This window comes from Rattus norvegicus, chromosome 6, assembly GCF_021556685.1.
Source record: "Rattus norvegicus strain SHRSP/BbbUtx chromosome 6, alternate assembly SHRSP_T2T, whole genome shotgun sequence".
NCBI lineage: Eukaryota > Metazoa > Chordata > Mammalia > Rodentia > Muridae > Rattus > Rattus norvegicus.
In genome coordinates, this window is record NC_141539.1 from 90,442,121 (window position 1) to 90,454,990 (window position 12,870).

The 12,870-nt window shown below is 36.0% G+C and overlaps 1 long non-coding RNA gene across 2 annotated transcripts in view; it reads right to left on the bottom strand.

Annotated features, from left to right (window-relative positions):
• Nucleotides 1-3,739: 3,739 nt before the first annotated feature.
• The window catches only part of LOC120093257 (uncharacterized), a 302,254-nt gene continuing 293,123 nt past the window's right edge, over nucleotides 3,740-12,870 (bottom strand). For both annotated transcript variants that reach the window (XR_015623485.1, XR_015623484.1), the window contains one exon: nucleotides 3,740-4,314. This is a non-coding gene — a long non-coding RNA (uncharacterized LOC120093257). The remainder of the gene's footprint in view (nucleotides 4,315-12,870) is intronic.

A 12,870-nucleotide genomic window follows, 5' to 3' on the forward strand; every position in this document is an offset into this window, starting at 1 on the left:
CCTGACCCACACAGCTGGAGTGTTCTCAAGGAATGCCTGCTGGTGTTAGAGACTGGGATAATGGAATGAGTCTGGGGAAGGAAGGTTGCAGGATGAAATTTTTATGATCAGTTGAGAATGGGCTTTGAAAGAAAAGAGTTACCACAGCAGGTGTTTGCTGCAGAGCTGGGCATGAGTCTGAGGGTATTGGGACTGGAGGATCATAAGGAAAAGTGAAGGTCCTCAGTCAAGTTATCTGCCTCCCTGGCGACAGTGACTTATGAACTAGCAGAGGATGCCTGTATGACAGTTCTGGAGGGAGGTTAGAAGGGGAAGATGTAACCTATGTCTCTGATTCTAATTTTCTGTCTTTTCTATATTCCTCATTGCCCTCTCAGAGAACTGCTCAACTTCATACTGGCTGGATTAGTATAATTAACACCTATATACATTAGATATATAATGATTTTTTTTACATACACAAGGACAGAGAACTGTGGAATGAGCCCATGGCACTCTAAAAAATTCAGCTACACAGTAAAATTTTAAAAGGGAGACTGTATACTCCTTCAGCATAGAAGTTTATTTAAAATGTTTTAACTCGAATGGCAAGGGAATCTCTGCTGCTGAGCATGTATGGGGTCCCACAACTTGGTGTCCAGGAGAAATGGCAGACCCTGCTTGTTTCCATATGGCATGGTCCTGAACCAGCGTCAGTATGGGAAAGAGGGCATGGTTTTTTGTTTTTCCACCGGGATACCAAAATGCCAGGTGGCTTCCAAAGAGTTTGCATGAGGAAAAGGCAATTGACCAGACTGGCCAATGATGCTGTTGCTGATGCTGATGAACCACTTCCTGATGACAACCCGAAGAGAGCTGTCAGATAGGAGCAACAGAGGAGAGTCTTCAAACAAACTCAGACAACTGGCAAAATGGACTCCAAGAGGACTTTGGTGGTCAGACACAGACTTATATTTGGGAGATGTTAGGCTGACTAATATAGCTACTAAACAGAAATGGAACACTGGGTTCAGATTGATGTCAGAAGAAAATGTACTTGCCTGTGTTTCCCCACCATATGTATTGTTGGTAGGAAAAACTAACATTACTGTGTATGGGTTTAGATTCATTGCAATTTGCTATGGATATAACTTCATGAATTGAGTATCTGACATTGTACAAAAAAATTCTGTTATGGTACTTTACCAACCTTCATGTGTTATGCTTCCAGTCAATGTTTTGGAACCTTGTATGCAGATAGAGGTTTTTAAGTGTTGGGTGAAATTCAAAAAGCTTTGAGTAGACCTAAGAGAATGCTTGGATTGACCATTGCTAAATTCTTGCTATAGTATCTTTTATGGCTACTGCTGCTGTTGTTGGAGTAATGTTGCCTCAATCTTTTCAAACTGCTCATTTTGTTAATGATTTGTCTAAGAATGTCACCTTGACCTTAGGGATGTAAGAAAATATAGATAGTAAGTTAGATTATAAGGTAAGTACGTTATATGAGGTAGTAAAGTGATTAGGAGACAAAGTTCATGGGCTAAAGGTGAGATCACATTTGCAATGTCATGTACAATACCAATAGATTATATTACTCCTAAGGTGTATAATAAAAGCCAGCTAGGTTGGGACTAGGTATCTTTGCATCTTAAAGTTATTTTGCATGATCCTAACATTTCCTTGGATCTAATTCAATTGCATCAAAAATTTGATTCTAAAAGATGGCAAACCCCTACAATTCAATGCTACAAATTTGCCTCTAAATGGTTAGAGCAATTAAGAAAGAACATGCATTCCCTGTCTTCTTTTACTCAATTGGCCTTCTCAGAACTTGCCCTGAGTACTGTAATAGCTATAGGATTATGCCTGTTATCCCTTGTGATCAAGTGTGCCCTCCATTCCTTTCTGAATATCTGTGCATATAACCATCATATTCAGCTCAAAACTGTAACCTAATGGGCTACATCCTCCATCTCAGAGGCTGGTAGTTGAAGATAGGTAAGATTCTTTCAGAGGCAGATCAACCTAAGACAGGGCATGAATGCCAGGATTCATTTTTCCAAAGACAGTTAAAATTCACAGCTCTTGAAGGGACACCTATGACAGGCACAGTCCTTCTGTGCCAATAGCAGAGACAGCTTTGGCTTGTATAAAATAAAAAAGGGAAGATGCTGGGAGCCATTTGCTTGCTTCTGTGACAGCCTGTCTGTAGGCAGAGTCAAGTCAGGCCAGGGTTTGCTGGCAGATTTCCTGGCCTGCTGACAAATGGGACAATATGGTGGGATGCACTTGAAGCTCAAGGTGAGGGTCTGAATCTTCTGTTAATCTTGGAGGAAGGAACAAGGAGGAATAGCTGTTCCAGATGGGAACAGATATTGAATATACTTCAGCCCTTGTCTCTGCTGGTTTGTGAATTTGTTTCCCACAAAACTGTAAAGCACATGAAGCCTAAGAGAATTAAACTCAGGAGTGGTGCAGTCAGGACTGGACAGTCCTTCCAGTTTCTAAAAAAGGAGGGAGGGATGGAGGATGTGTATGATCCATAGGAGATGTGGGGTAGGGAGGGAAGGCTGTGGCAGATATTCTGTTGCAGAGCTGAGGTTAAGAATGAATGATTGGGTCTGGAGGGAGTGAGGGAGAGATGAAGATATACACTCAGTCTGCTAAGTTTAATATTTTTTCATATAATGTATTTTGAACCAATTCTTTTCATTCTCCCAACTCCTCCCATCCCTTTCTCACTATCTAACTTTATGTTATTTTTGTTACTCTCAAACACGAAATAAGCCAAAAATGAAATCAAAACAAACAAAAATTCATTAAGATTAAAAAAAATCAAAACAAAACCAAAGGACACAAATAAAATGAGGACTCTCTCTTGTACTGGCCAGTTGCTCTTGGTCCTAAGATCTGTCCTAGAATTTGTCGCTCTACAGTATCACTCTTTTGTAGAAAACTAATTTTCCCTTTCCAAGCAAGTAGTAATTCCAAATAGCATTTTTGTTATTTGGGTTGGGACTTTGTGTCTACTTCATTCTATTTTCAACACTGAAGTGTTGTCTGGTTTGAACCTCTGTAGATCTTGCACAGGCTGCCACAGTCTCTCTGGGTTGATATGTCTATTGGTCCTGTTGTGCCTGAAAGGTGCTATTTTCTGGAGGTCATCCACAACCTCTGGCTCTTGCAACGTTTTGCCTCTTTCTGTACAGATTTCTGAACCTTGTTGGGGCGGGGGGGGGCGTGTTGGTAAAATCATTCTATTTAGGACTGAGTTTTCTGAAGACTCACATTATCTGTGCATTGTCAGGATATGGCCTTTGTGGTAAGTGCCATTGACTGCAAGAAGCTTCTCTGATGAGAGTTGAAAAATGCACAGATGTATGGGCACAGTAATGTAAATATATTTGACATATAATTTTAGTTTTTCTGAGTTCATTTGTTTTGACTTCAAGTATCAAGGACAACATATGTCATCTCTTAGTATCAAAGACAAATTTAGTGTAAGCTTGCTATTAGGAAGGAGTTAGAGTATCTGTAAATATTTTGTTTGTTCTTTTTGTCTCTTCCAATATACGCATTTTGTATTTATCTTGTTGACTCCTTTTAGTATTAATTTCAAAACTGACTCATCACAGAATTGTTATCAGAATTACCTAGATGAGTAAGAAGCATTTAAGGAAAGGTAGTCAAACCTCCCCCAAAACAGACAGGACAGATACTCACAGAACAATAACAAAATCCTTCCCAACTCTTATATGGCTCTAGCTAAGTTTAATTTTTATTTGTTTCTTTGCTGTAATACATAAAGATAATTTTATACTAAGGGTTCCTAAGGAGAATACACTTGAAAAGAGCTGAGAGAGAGAGAGAGAGAGAGAGAGAGAGAGAGAGAGAGAGAAACATAGTCAAAACTCATCACAAAAAAATCCTCAAGGAACTGATTCTAAAATGATGTGTTATTATCTAGTTATATACATTTTAGAAGCTGCAAAGATGAATCTAACTGGGTGATAACACAATGCCTAGTAAGATCCCTGGAAATGCTGAAGGTATCATTTCCAATAAGAAGGGAAAACTGGGGTTAAATTTGAAGCAATGCAGAGCTTTAGTGAACGTGTTTATACATTCAACCTCTAAAGCTAAGCTAAAGAGAATCTCACAAAGAGCTCCAAGGAAACAGAATGTGTGAGTTATGAGCATCGTTTAATTAAAGGCCTGTCCTCTGAAATCACGCTGATTTATCTTTCTTCATCGTGGTTCATAGACTCAAAAAGACAAATAGCTCAGAGCTTCGTGCTACAGATCCTCACAAGGGCCAGTACATTCTTATACCTAGGAAACAAAGAAGAGTTATTTAAAACTATGAATCATTTCCTACCATATAAACTAACGGAAGAAATGTTATTAAAATGCATTGTGTTAAGCAAAATTTTCTCTTGCCAATGATTGCCCCACAATAAATTTTGGCAATATCTGGTCTTGATTTGGTTCCTATTTTTTTTCAGAAATTAATTACTTTTATGATAACTAAGATTTTTTACAAACCTAATTATTAGATATATTTATTGGGTGTATAAGGATTTACAAAGACCTTTCCTATGCCATAAACATCAGCATATCAGAGATGGAACTCAGGTCCCTGGCCTTGGAAGGAAGTATATTTCCCATGGAGGCATCTCACTGTGTGTGTATATATGAAATTTTACTTATTATTTATGTATCCATCCAAAATAAAAAAAGTTCACTGTAACCTTCACCCATAGGCGTCTCAGTTATTTTATAGTTATTAATTATAAATTTACACTTCAATGTTGTCTTCTAATTGTGTGCTACTAATGAATATTTTATGATTGTTTTTGTATACACGTCTTACTGATGGCTGATCATATTACAACCAATAGATAACATATGAAAAATTTTGTAGTACAAAATGCACCCATTTATTTACAAATATTAATTTAGTATTTATTATATTTTATTGTTGTGGGTTACAATAGTATTTTTAAAATATACTATTCCTTAAGAAATGGAAATATCATTGAACATTTAATAGTAGGAAGATCTAAAAGTACCATACTTGAAAATGTCTCAATGGCAGTATGATTATACAGTTTAATATGGAGGAGGTCAAAGAGAGAAGAAAAAAACATATGGGAGTTAGATTGGTCAACATTTTTATTTCTACATCACTTTGCTTCTCTGATGATCATTTCATATTTCTAGACTTCAATAATATTTTTAATTGCAGTAGTGGAGGAAAACCTCTCATTATACACAAAAAGCACTTTGTCCTGCCCAAATAATCTAAGTGAAAATGTTAGGGTATTTGTAGCCAATGGTTTCATGGCACATCTCATAGGAGCTAGTTAGCACAAGGTGGGGAAAATTTTAGGTACACTAAATGATAGATAAGTAAATGATAGGTACATAGATGATGGGCTGATAGATCATATGAACTCCATGCACACCTGGATAAGATATATTGTGATATGGAACATCATTTAAAAAATGAAAAAAGCCTGTGCAAGTAACTAATTTTGGGCTTAGGGAAAAAGCAAACTTTGGATATGAAAGTGAAAGGAAAGGGTCAGAGGAAAAACAACACTCATTCAACTTTGTTGGCCACCTAATCAATTTATTAATGGTTCTTATGAGATTTGGAAAATGCTATGGACTAGAGGAAAAAAATATGTTTTCATCAGATTATTGTAAGTGCACATATCTAAGAATATATAGTTTATCAGATGACATAAAGAAAAGAAACGCAGACTGATAGAAAGTCATTTAGTTATTTGGTGTCAGTTTATCAAATAATAAAAGCTTATACATTTATTTAATCAATGAGACATTTATATATTTACTTTACTAAACTATTGTTATAAGAAAATGTCATAGGAAGTAGAAATTAAAAGAAAAAACATATATATGCAGATTAGTTGCAGTTATATATGTGACCTCTGATATTGTAATTATAAAACCTCACATTGCCAAGAGAAAAGATTGTGTGTGTATGTATGTATATATATATCTGCATATATATATGTATATATATATATACAGCCACCAAAACTAGATAAGATTGATGAAGCTAAAAAGTGCATGCTGAAAGGGACCAGAAAATATAGATCTCTCCTGAGAGACACATCTAAAGCATGTCCAATACAGGTGTCAATGCTAGCACCAAACCACAGAACTGAGAACAGGACCCCCTTTGGGGGAATTAGAGGAAGGTTTGAAAGAGCTGAAGGAACTTGCAACCCCATAAGAACAACAATGCCAACCAACCAGAGTTCCCAGGGACTAAACCACTACCGAAAGACTATACATGAACTGACCCAGGGCTCCAACTGCATATGTAGCAGAGAATAACCTTGTTGGGGCACCAGTGGAAGCGGAAACCCTTGGTCCTGCCAAGGCTGGACCCCCAGTGCAGGGGAATGTAGGGGGGAGGGGAGTGGTAAAGGGAGTGGGTGAGGAAAGCACCTGTATAAGAGAGGGGAAAGGGATGGGGGCTTATGGACAGGAAACCAGGAAAGGGAATAACATATGAAATGTAAATAAAGTAATATATCTAATAAAAAATAAAAATAAAAAATAAATTAATCACCAATCATAAGTGTGGTGGTTTGAACAGGTTTGGCCTCGATAAATTTATGTGTTTGAGCGCTTAGCCACAGGGAATGGCACTATTAATAGTTGTGGCCTTATTGGAGTAGGTGTGGCCTTGTTGGAGTAGGTGTAGTTTTGTTGGAGGAAGTGTGTCACTGTGTAAGTGGACTTTGAGGTCTCCTATGTTCATGCTCTCCCCATTGTAGAAGACAATGTACTCCTGGCTTCCTGTGGAAGACAGTTTTCTTCTGGCTACCTTTGGATCATTATGTAGAACTCTCAGTTTGTTCTCCAGCACCATGTCTGCCTGAGTGCTGCCATGCTTCCTGTGAATATGTGAAACTTTAAGTCAGCGCCAATTAAATGTTTTCCATTATGAGAGTTACCTTGGTCATGTTTTCTCTTCATAGCAATAAGGCCTTAAAAATTAAGCAAACAATAAATTACTAACACATACATCTTAGTAACAATGTATATTTTTAGAGATCCTGCAACCTAAATTGATCTCCTTAGTCTCAGATCAAGTGCGCATCAAGTGGTTGCCTTCTTGTAGATAGTATTAGAGGAGACTAGTATTTGATACATTTCATTGGAAACTTAACCTTGCTATTGCATCTTTGTTTCTCATGACCCCAGTGATATTAGCTCTGGTTTATTTTGTTTCCTCAGTTTAGATTTAGAGATGAGGACTGTAGCATTCTAAGTATTTTATGTTTTAAGCAATTATTTTCACTTTCCAATAGAAAGAAAGGTGGTGTTTCCAAATAGAACTTATGAGGGTAGTAACAAATATGTCTTTGTGAACCATAGTAGGACAGGTAAAAAACAGATTTTTGTCTTCTCAACTCCTGATGAGGGAATGTGTGGAAGTGGAATGGGTCCAGGGAAAGTGCCTGGTAGACTCTAGATTAACAGTGTTGCTTTAAGTGACAAGCAGAGAAGTCATAATTGCATGCATCAAAGATACTGCATATAGATCATTAGCAAGAAAGACATTATACAACAACCCATGATAAGTATCCAAGAAAGTATTCTATTTTCAAATACTTGAACTTGAATCTAGTTCATAATGCTATGTGGTATATATGTACCACATTCACTTTATCCATCATGTGTTGTGGGTCCGCTGGCTGATTCTATATATTGACTACTATGAATAATCTCACAGTAATTTTGGTGATGCAGGTATCTCTTGAATATGCTGACTACATATTCTCTGGGATATATTCCCAAGAACAGAATATTTGGATTGTATAATAGTCTACCTTAGACCACTGAAGAACTTCCCTATTATTTTCTATAGTGTCCGTACTAAGCTGTGTTTGATAAGCAATATTCTGAGTTCCCTTTCTTTGCATCCTTGACAACATTCACTGTTTGTACTATGGGATTTGGAACAGTCATGCTAACTAATGAGGATGAGATGGGACCTTATTATACTTATGATGCTCCTTACCTAATGACTATAGATATTGAGAGTTTTAGATCTATTTCTTCTACATTTAGATTTCCTCTTTAGGGCAATACAAATTCATGTTATTTTTATTTGTCCAATTTTAATTTGATTAATTATTTTTAGTATTATTATGACTGAGTTCCTTATTGTTTTTGGATGTTATTCCTCTATTAGATGAATAGGTGGTAGATATGTCTTCACTTTCTATAGACTGTCTTCACTCCGATTGCTTCCTTTGCTGCAGAGAAGCTTTTTAATCTGATGAAACAATTTGTCAATCCTTGCTTGTGCCTTTTTATGCATTTGGTATTCTTAGCAGAAAATGACTGATTGTGCCACTATCTTGAAATCTTTCTCCCCCATTTTCTGTTAGCAGTCTTAGTGCTTCTCATCTTACATCAAAGTATTTTATACATTTTCAATTAATTTTTGTACTTGGTGAGAGACAGGGGCTCCAATTGGGGTCTTTTTCCTTGGGTTATCTAGCTTGCCTAGCCTCATTTAGTGAAGATGAAGTTTTTGGCTCAATGCATATGTTGGCCCTATTTTCTACAGTTTCTTTAATAAATATATAATAATTTTGTTGTAGGGATCCTTCATCTTCATAGTTGAATTTATTCCTAAATATTTTATTTATTTCAGTAGCTGTTATAAATGGAATTGTTTTTCTGATGTCTTTTTCAGACAGCTCACTAATAGAAATCTACTTATATTTGTGTGTTTCTGCATCCTACCACTTTGCCAGTTTTTAAATTGGGTTATTTGTTTTCTTACTTGAAAATCCCTTAAGTTTCATATATAATTTAGATATTAGCTCCTTGTCAGACATTTGGTTTGCAAATTTATTTTTCTTCTGTTTATCATTTCTCACACTGTGTTTCAAGCTATTTAGTGTGATGTAATTACATTTGTGCATTTTTACATTGGTTGCCTAGGTTGTAAGAGTCATGTAAAACAAGTCACTGACCGTGTTACTTCTTTGTAGTATTTTCTCCTGATATTTCTTACAGTGATTTCATATTTTAACCCCTGAAACTTAAGTTCAAAATCTGTTTGGAGTTGATGTTTGTATATAGCACAAGTATAGGATCTAATTTCATTCTTCTGCATGTAATTAATTATTCCAGGGTCATTTGTTGAAAACCATCTTTCCCTGTCATGTTTTAATGTGCTAACAATAATTGACTCTGAATGTGTGCACTTGTTTCTAGAATCTCTATTTTGTTTTTTGTTTCCATTATGCATGTATATATATATATATATATCACATGTGCGTGTGTGCGTGTGTGTGTGTGTGTGTGCGTGCGTGCGTGTGTGTGTGTGTGTGTGTGTGTGTGTGCGCGTGTGTGACAGAGAGAGAGTTTTACAATGTTGGGGTTCAGGAGTTGCCCATAAGCCACATAAACACTGATCTTAGTCAGACAGAGATGGTTTATTGACACACATCCTAAGATTTATTGAGTACGAACACCATACTCAGAATTTGGGGGCTAAGGCTATGACTCTAAATATCTTTCTCTATCAGCTTATAAACACTAAATTCACAAAAACCACAGTGACTTCATATGCAGGTGCACAAAGTGCTACCTGGTGTTGGCTCTGACTCAAACCATTTTAAACAAAATAGTTCATAGTGACCTTAATATGATGGTCCTATGTAAAACTTTGCAGAACTTCTTAAGATTAACAAACCTCACACAGAACACAAGATATGTCACCAATATGACCCTCTCTGAGTCAAGATATTTTTCTGTGTCGATGACTGGCAGGCATATTACAGCAACAATATGAAATAATTGGCAGACATGGAACCAAATGGCTGTAACAATGCTAAGGGGACAGGCTTTAACAACATCTTTTTAATGTATTTATTTATTTAAATTTCAAATCTTATTTACTACATTTTCTGACATGAGTTGCTATAAAGCCTTGACCTTAAGTAATTTCCCTCGAGTGCTTTGATTATTTTCTTAACTCTCGACAGAAAATTATACTATAAATACTTAATCTAATTAAAATATCTTTTGATTTATGGTGATAACAGATATTTATGAACTTGGATAAATGACTTCAGAAGTTATTTGTGTGGTTTGGTGTTTGTTGGCATTTTGTTTTGATGTCTCAAATAGTCCAAGCCAACCTTGAAACCTTTGCATAACCAAAAGTGATTTCCTGATCCTAATGTCTCCCAAGTACTAGGATTGCAGGTGAAATGCTTGTTGTAGTGATTAAAGATAAAAAAGGGGTGTTTCCTGATGCTCACTCTGCCCTTTTTTTTATTTTTACTGCAACAGCTTGTAATAGTAACTTTTATTCAGCTGATCAAATTGTTGTCTCAGAGGCTTACTGTTGAATAAGCTCCCCCTTTCTAGTTCTTTCTGAACTCTAGCTGGCTAGTTCAACTCAGCTGTTCTGGTTCAAAGTTCCTCTCCAAGCTAACTGATTCAAATCCTACTGGCTTCTCACCGAATTGCTCTGCTTTGGAAAAACAGCTTCTGATTTCCATTTACTGAAGTGCACTGGCTACACAAACTAAGCAGTACTGAATGGAACTCAACTCAAACTCAGTTCAACTCAACCACATCCAATTGAACTGCAGCTAACTGCACTGAACTGATGTCAACTAAACTTTACTGTGTTGCCTGAACTCAGCTGAGCTGCCCTCCACTCTTTTTTTTCCTTTCCCATCTGTTCTCTTGAGAGTTGTGTATATCCTATCTATAATTCATTCTAACAAATCTTTCACTGATTCATCATTTCATCTTCCCCTCTGTTTGGCATCATTCTTAAACATGGCTGTTTTACTTTACAAACTCACCTTACCTACATTGTTTGGGATTAAAGGTAGGTACCATGGGTGTGTCTGTATTCCAGCCAAGGTAGTTGTGCTGCTGAATTAAAATTTGCCTACATATGCTCCTGCATTAGGCTTCCTATTTATTGAAAATTTATATCACAGGATCTTTGCATTCCTGTGACAAAGAAAAGTAAGTCTTGGCTAGAAAGTTCATAACGGAGTGCAGAATTTTTTCTCTGCTTTCTTGTCTAGTGGACATGGAATTTACTTCAATATTTAACCTCATTAGCTTCCAGAGAACTGGTCCTAAACCTAAGCTTAGCAGGAAATTTTGTTAAATATTGACAGATCAGAAAGATATTCTCCTTTTTCATTTTTGTCATATAATTTTGAGAACCTTATCTTTCTGATTGCCTCCAACTCCTAATTTCAGGTTCAGATTGCAGATTAAAATAACTGGCTTCAATTAGCACTGTTTCTATCAGTATGCATAATTTATTCCAAAACTAATTGTTTCTGTAAGTAACTCTGAAATAGATGGTGTAGAGGTTAACTGGGAGAAAACATGTCCTTTAATTTATGAATTGTATAATTTTTTACCAGAGAAAACTATAATGAGAATCTTCCACATATTTATTCATAATTTTTTTTCTTTTTTTCGGAGCTGGGGACCGAACCCAGGGCCTTGCGCTTTCTAGGCAAGCGCTCTACCACTGAGCTAAATCCCCAACCCCTATAATTTTTTTTAAATACACACTTCACATGTGTCTTAGTTACGGTTTTACTGCTCTGAACAAAACACCATGACCAAGACAAGTCTTATAAAGGACAACATTTAATTGGGGCTGGCTAACTGATTCAAAAGTTTGGTCCATTATCATCAAGGCAGGAGCATGTCAGCATCTAGACAGGTATTGTGCAGGCAGAGCTGAAAGTTCTTCATTTTCATCTAAAGGCTGCCAGTGGAAGACTGAATTCTAGGCAGCTACAATGAGGGTCTTATAGCCCACACACACAAAGATACACATACTCCATACCTCCTAATAGTGTCACTCCCTGAGTCAAGCATATACAAACCATCACAACATGACATAAAAACATTATGATTTTGGCTTTGACCCACCCTCTTTAATCTTACTTGTATATCCACAGATTGCTTTGTCCCATGGAAGGAGGAAATACAAAAAAGACAGTTCAATAATTGCTTCCTTTTATATAAATTATGCTTTTTTAATAATATGATAGTTTCTTAGGAGTTTTTAAATTAATTTTAAAAAATTCATCTTTGGTGTGTTCTTTCATAAATTTACTTTTTTGATTAAAAATTTCCCTTTATTCTATTTAAATACAGTTAATATTAAGGTATGTATGTATGCTTACTAGCTTTCCTGGTTTTACATTTGAAGCAGTTTGAAACTGGTTAGAAGTGTGATAAGGGTAATAATGCATAGAAATCTCACTGTATCCTTTACTTAGATTCATCAATTGTTAATGCTTTATATATTTGCTTTATCATTTCATCTTTACCTTCTGATACTGCTGTGCCTGTTACTAAGCTCGTCTTGTAAATATTTAAATAATAATAATATTCAATTATAAAGTTCATTATATTTCACATTGCAATAAACTTTAATTGTATAATTCAAAGCTCTCTGTTCCAACCATCACAGCATGTCCCTTTCATAATATCATTTCTCTCAATGTGCCAGGGACCCTCTTCCTAACCGTGTATTGAGCTAAGCTGTCAGGTCTCTTCTTTCTTCTTTAACCTGAAATTATTCACCCAACTCTAATGACATTTGTGAAGAGTCCATTCTAATATATTTTTATAATATATTTTTAACTTTTAGCTTTCTTCTTTTTTCCTTAGCTAAAGTCAATGAAACTTGCTTGCCTACATCAACATTTATTATAATAGATAGAAACTGGTGATTGTTAACTCCATATTCTCACTAAACCAGCCATGTATCTACCCCTAAAGCAATAGCATTTTTGCATTAAAATAATAAATTTTGGCATAGAAATT